This window comes from Puma concolor, chromosome A2 (assembly GCF_028749965.1).
Source record: "Puma concolor isolate L17-30 chromosome A2, mPumCon1.1.hap2, whole genome shotgun sequence".
In the NCBI taxonomy this organism is placed as follows: Eukaryota; Metazoa; Chordata; class Mammalia; order Carnivora; family Felidae; genus Puma; species Puma concolor.
The window spans coordinates 136,485,355-136,492,742 of record NC_141668.1 but is presented as its reverse complement, the minus strand read 5'-3'; positions in this window follow the sequence as shown (position 1 = coordinate 136,492,742).

Below are 7,388 nucleotides of genomic sequence, written 5' to 3'. Positions count from 1 at the left end.
TATTTATGCTCTGTTGGTCTTGCTTTTCTTTCTCTACCCCACCCCCTTTTTTCTCTTATTTTAGATTTATGAAATTTTGTTTCCTTAGTTCCATTTTAACCCTTGATTTTTTTGGAACTTCTAGGTCATATATCTATTATTATAGTAATGATCCAAGCTATTGTAACATGCCTCTCTTAATGACGCCTGAAGTTAACCAGTATCTTTATCACACTGCAGAATAATAAGAACTTAGAGCATTTTACTCAGATCATCTCCCTTACAACCTACATATTACCATTTTTTATGTGTGAGTTTTAATCCCTCCCAAATTAGACAATATTATTATATTCTTTACTGTTAGTGATTTTTTTATTCACCTTCTTGCAACTCAGCCCTTCCATGTGATAAAATTTTCCTTCTGTTTGATAGACATCTGTTAGAGTTTCTTTTAGTGAGAGTCAGAACCTTCAATAAATCACTCAGTTTTTGTGGTATGACTCTTACTCTCAGGATAGCATGTGTGAGCAAATTCTTGATATTGTTAGTGATTACACCTTGAAGCAAATTTGACTGTATTTCTATTTCAAATTTCTGGATGCTATAAATTAAAGGGAATGGAAAGAGCACAAGTGGAGATGTTAAAGAAACACAAGCACAGGGCGCCTGGGTGGCGCAGTCGGTTAAGCGTCCGACTTCAGCCAGGTCACGATCTCGCGGTCCGTGAGTTCAAGCCCCGCGTCGGGCTCTGGGCTGATGGCTCAGAGCCTGGAGCCTGTTTCCGATTCTGTGTGTCTCCCTCTCTCTCTGCCCCTCCCCCGTTCATGCTCTGTCTCTCTCTGTCCTAAAAATAAATAAACGTTGAAAAAAAAAAAAAAAAAAAAAGAAACACAAGCACAATTATAACCATTAGCGTGATGCGATGTTTTCTTTTTTGCTGATTAAAATTGGTCAAATTAAGAAGATCTTATGGTTTATCCTAATATTCATAGCAATCCATATATAAAGATACAAACACAGAGAATGAGACCCCAAGATTGGCAATAATCTTATTTTAAATATTTTATTTGATCCAAACTGCCTTCTTATTGATGGGCTTTAATAAGAAAACATATATTTGAACATGAAATTAACTGAAGCTAATAAAAAATTGCTATAGTTTCTTTTATATATTGAGGTTCTACAAAATCTATCATGTGAGAAGACAATTCCTCCAACTAAATGATACCAGTGATGAAGGACGTATTTTATCATTACACATGTGATTCTTTACCAGCTTATTATTCTTTGAGACAGAACCTTAAAGGATACTGTTGTTACTTTGTAAATAAAGAGTAGGTTTAAATATTGCCTGCTTTACTGTAACTAATTGAAACAAAGTTTCAGAAAAACTTCTAGAAAAATGTAAGTTAATGCAGACTTTTCTCTCACGGATCTATGCCTGGCATTTCTCTCACCAAAAGTGAAGGTAAATGCAGTTGACATTGTGTCTAAAACTCTTCAATTCCTTGTTAGCATACAATCATGTACTCTTACTGAGGAGAGGATTTGATGTTTGTGATTAAACCAATCTAGGACAAATGAATTGTTACCAATCCGGCTAATGACAATAATTAACTGCTGCTTCTTAAAATTTCCCGTTTCCTGATTAAATATAATAGCTCTCTAGTTTACCTGTTTTATTGACACAAAGTATTGACATAATTATTTTTTATAATAATGTAGTCAAAATGATTTTTTTAGCTATATTATACTTCCATTTCATATAACTCCTTATATGAATATATGTATATTCATATATCCTAAATTATAGATATATAAATCACCATTTCCATTAAGTTTCCATGCATACTTCCTCTATCTTTTGATATATATATTTAGAACTAAAGATCCAATTTTTATGAATAAATAAAAGAAGGGCAACTATTAAGCAAATTCAATCATTATGTAACTGCACAGTAATTCTACTTTTAATAATTTTATAATTGAATGATTCAGCCAAAGCTCTATTCATTAGAAATATTCTTCTTTGGAAGGATTATTTGATATAGATTTTAGTTTAAAAAGAACAATGCTGACATCATCATCATTACCACCAACATTATCTCAACAACAATCATAGTCGCTATTCTTTATATCATATTCTTTTTTTTTTTTTAAGTTTATTTATTTTGAAAGAGAGTGTGTGTGCATGCACTCATGAGGGGGGGGTGGCAGAAGGAGAGGGAGAAAATCTTAAGCCCCGAAGTGGGGCTTGATCTCACAACCCTAGAATCACGGCCTGAGCCAAAATCGAGAGGTGGACACTCAACCAAATGAGCCACCCACACGCCCCTATATCCTATTCTTTTCTATGAGTTCATTTAAATTATTTCATTTAATTCTCAAAATGTGATGCAGGGAAGTAAATAGAACATGTAATATGTCCCAATTGAGAGATGAGAAAAATGAGTTCTATGTATTTCAAGTGACTCAACGAAGCTAAGACTTGATTCCAGGCCTTCTGTTTCTGCCTAGTGTTCTCCTTCTGGATACAATCCCAATACTTGTGAAACCCAAACCTATCACCTGTACTAAGCAGTGAATTCTATGTAACCTACAGATACCTTCCTGAAACAATTTTTGAATCTCGAAATAGAAGTACATGTATGATTTTTCATAGATTAACCTCTTCTCACACCTTGGATATTAGCTACAGATCTGGATAGACTTAAACCTGTATTGTCTGACCTGGTAGTCACTAGTTACATATCACTGTGAAGCACCTTAAGTGTAGAGAGTCTGAATTGTTTTAAGTATCAAAAACATGAGATTTCAAAGACTTACTATGACAGAAAGTAAAATATCTCAATAATTTCTAATATTGATTATATGTCAAAATGAAAATATTTTGAATGTAATGTGACTAACATATTACTGACAGTAATTCCACTGTTTTTAAAAATTCTTTTAAGGTGGTTATTAGAAAATGTATAATAATATACGTGGCCTACGTGCACACTTCACATTATATTTTTATTGGACAATACTGTTGTAGAGTTTTCAGTTTTCTTGGGTATATTCCCCTGATTTTATTCTTTATTTAGTATGTTTTCCCTTTTAAAATGATTTAGACTTTTATGCCAGTATTTAAGGCTCATATTAACATAGTCATCTGTTTATTTCCTATATTTGGCACTCTACACTTTAATCTGGACCGTGTTATGCTATTTAAAAGTTTGTTAAACCTTCCTAAATTTGAAATGACTTTCAAATTAGAATTTCATATGTGTTGTAAAAGTCTAAAGTGTTCTAAAAAAAAAAGTATGAAGGTAGAGAGGAGGGTTAGGTTACAAAGCAATTTTATCCTATAAAGATAGAACTTAACAATGAAGTAAAATTGTACTGAATAATTACAATGGAAAGTTCTACCTGAGTTTCTTCTCTACTGTAAATGTAAAATAGGTACTTTCCCTATGTGTACATATATAATATATAATATATATATTCAGTTCTTATATTAATTATAATACATGATATATATAACATGTATAATATATATAAAATATATAATATATACTGATATTATATTAGAATACACACACATATATGTATATATAACTTTCCCAATTTGTGTGTAAATGTGTGTGTATACATATATATGTATATATACATGTGTTTTTCAAGGACCAGATGAGTGAATGAACACACAACACTTCAAAACAGTGTCTGCCATAAACAATAAATATTAGCTTTGGGGCGCCTGGGTGGCTCAGTCGGTTAAGCGTCCGACTTCAGCCAGGTCACGATCTCGCGGTCCGTGAGTTCGAGCCCCGCGTCAGGCTCTGAGCTGATGGCTCCGAGCCTGGAGCCTGTTTCCGATTCTGTGTCTCCCTCTCTCTCTGCCCCTCTCCCGTTCATGATCTGTCTCTCTCTGTCCCAAAAATAAATAAAAAACGTTGAAAAAAAAATTTAAAAAAATATTAGCTTTTATTTTGCTACACATTTGATTGAACAAACCTCACAGATCAACATACCCCCGACTGATCCATGGCACCAAAGAACTTCACAGCTAATATGGGAACAAGTATTAATAAAAAAAGAGTTGGAGAAACACATCTAAATACATTATCGTCCTTCCATACCCTTTAGCCTAAATATCTCTTCACTTTTGCAACTGTCTGTTTATATTTCTGTTGCTTTAAGAATTTCACTACTAAAGGGGAAATAATAAGTTATTATTCGGTCAAACTCTCTTAACAAATGAAGAAGATGACCCCAAAAGAAGTTAAAGAACATGTCTTGCACTCAAATCGTTATTTAAGAGATGTAAGAGGCATTTTATAGAGCGATTAACCCACAGACTAGGGTTATGTAGAAGCTTTGAAGACATATCTTATTTATTTTTTTTTTAATTTTTTTTTCAACGTTTATTTATTTTTGGGACAGAGAGAGACAGAGCATGAACGGGGGAGGGGCAGAGAGAGAGGGAGACACAGAATCGGAAACAGGCTCCAGGCTCCGAGCCATCAGCCCAGAGCCCGACGCGGGGCTCGAACTCCCGGACCGCGAGATCATGAGCTGGCTGAAGTCGGACGCTTAACCGACTGCGCCACCCAGGCGCCCCAAGACATATCTTATTTAATCATCATAACAGACAAGCAAAATAAAGACTGTTACTTCTCCCCTTGCATAGGTTTGAAAATGGGAGCTAGAAGTAATGGAGTCGATTGTCCAAGGTCACACATTAGGGAGAATGGCGGCCAGCGGATAAACCCCAGTTTGATTCCAAAACGTGTGGGCTTGACCTTGTGTTACGCTGCTTTCCTTGTTAGTTGTTTTGTTTGTTAGTTTTTACTTTATGTTATTATTTTATTTTATTTTATTTTATTTTATTTTATTTTATTTGAGAGAGAATGCAGGCATGAGTGGGGGAGGGGCAGAGGGAGAGAGAATCTTAAAAAGGCTCCATTTCCAGCAGGGAGCTGAATGCAGGGCTTGATCTCACCACCTGAGCAGGTATCAAGAGTCAGAGGCTTGGGGCACCTGGGTGGCTCAGTCAGTTAAGCATCTGACCTCGGCTCAGGTCATGATCTTGTGGTACATGAGTTTGAGCCCCGTGTCGGGCTCTGTGCTGACGGCTCAGAGCCTGGACCCTGTTTCAGATTCTGTGTCTCCCTCTCTCTCTGCCCCTCCCCCATTCATGCTCTGTCTCTCTCTGTCTCAAAAATAAATAAACGTTAAAAAAATTTTTTTTAAATAAAAAAAAGAGTCAGATGCTCAACCGAGATACCCAGGCACCCCTGTTTGTTTATTTTTAAAGAAAAATGACAAAACACAGAGATTACAAACTAATGATCCCTGGTCAGTCTTGGGTGGAGGTGAATTTAGGGCATTTGTCCCCTCTAGACTCTCACTGGTGACAAATGACCACACAGAAAGGAGGCAGCCCAGGTTTCATGGTTATGGAGCCCTAAGCAGACACCCCATGGAAACCCTTGATCTTTTCCCTCCAGCGAGAATGAACAACCAGGATGAGGAGTTAACAAGGTTATGATGCACAAAAATATATAGACATACTTCCTTGAGGGACATGTAAACTGATGTAAGGAACAAAGAGAGACAGAATGTGAAATGGGTTGTGAAAACGACTTTTTACTTCTTCTTTGTCTAGAGACACCAGAGCTTAGCTTTTATTTTTCAACAGAATCATCAAGTTATAAGAACAAATCTCTGGATCTTCAGTGTGATAGACCCAGTGTTAATAAATTAAAATAATTTTTAAATTGGGTAAAGTCAATCCAGTTAATTTAATTGCTTATTAAAGGAAAACACCAACTTCTCCCTTTATGATTAAACTGTCTTAAAACTTATATTAAGTAATTATCTGAAGTAATGTGAGGTCTACCGGATTTAATGATTTGAACAGTCAAATTTGATTAGAAAATGTCACGAATTACTTGAGTCCTTCCAGCCACCACAACTTTTCCACAGATAAACCTCTCAATCCTAAACTGAGGGTGTGGAAGGAAGAATGGAAGATAAGTTGATTCATCCAAAAGTATTCTTCTGCTTTCCTGGATCCAATGAGTACAAAATGAGATAGTTCTAGACATGTCACATGAGAAGAGGCTACTCCTGGTAAGAATGGGTCTATTAATTTCATATTGCTGTTACACCAAATTGCCACAAACTTAGTTCGTGGTTTAAAACAGTCAAGGTTTGTCATCTTAAGGTTCTGTATGCCAGAATTCTTACTGGACTAAAAATCCAGGTGTCTGCAGGACTGGGATGCTTCTGGGTACTTTGGAAAATAATCCATTTCCTTGCCTGTCCAGCTTCTAGACCTGCCTGCATTTCTTGGCTTGTGGCCCTGTGCCTTTATCGTGAGGGCCAATCATGTAGCATCTTCAAGTCTCTCACTCTCTCTTTCTCTGTCTCCATCTCTGTCTCTCTCTCTTCTGCCTCCCTCTTCCGCTTATCAGGACCCTGATACAACCAGCCTTCACCACAGAAATACAATTGCCTCATGCTGTCCCTTTCATCCCTGTGACCAACCATTCCTTATCGCAGTCTTCCTGCATCCCCCACCATCACGTATTGGTAACCACAGTTGGTTAGCCTACTTTAAATCAGTGTGTTCTCATTTAGATGAATGACCATTTTATTGTATTCCATTATCACCCAAGAAATCTTATCCACCAGGAAACAGATTTATCCGAGCTGAAATTTGTTTGGTCATCTGATCTCTTGGCTAACCCACACTCTTGTAACGATGTCTTTGTTCATCCCACCCATACCATATAATTTGTACTATTCGTGGAACTGTCTGGCTGAATTCTCGTTCTTCATTTTCATTTTGCCACACGTATAGTTGCTTCCAATGTCTGTGTATATACCGACACATGATAATATCTGGATGTATACAGATGCTCACAATATCTGGGTATGTGGACACACATGCACAGTATCTGAATATGTATACAGATATACATGTAGAAATTTATATGGTGTATGGAGGTAAATATTTGGCAAGAACACACTCACTTAAGGGAAGAATGATATCCAGTGCTTGTACTGTCTGTTCAGAAAGTTTGGAAGATGAGTTACGTGGAACCAGTTGTAAAATTATGTGGATAGTTGTCTCAAAAGACATGGGTAGACAGAAGACCATGCTGTCTATATAAATACCAAATCTTGGTCTCTGAGTCCCAGATAGGTGTCACTGATAGACGGTAAATCTTATCACGAGATACTAGGAATATTTAAACACCAGTGAATCAGCTCCTAGAAGTAAGATCACCAGTGAGATAACTACTGGAGAATTAACGGTAGACGCTAGATGTTATTTCACCATGGACATAATCTCTTAATATAAACCATGTTGTAAAAGAAATAAGCCCGTAAGCATTATATTCAGATTCAATAAA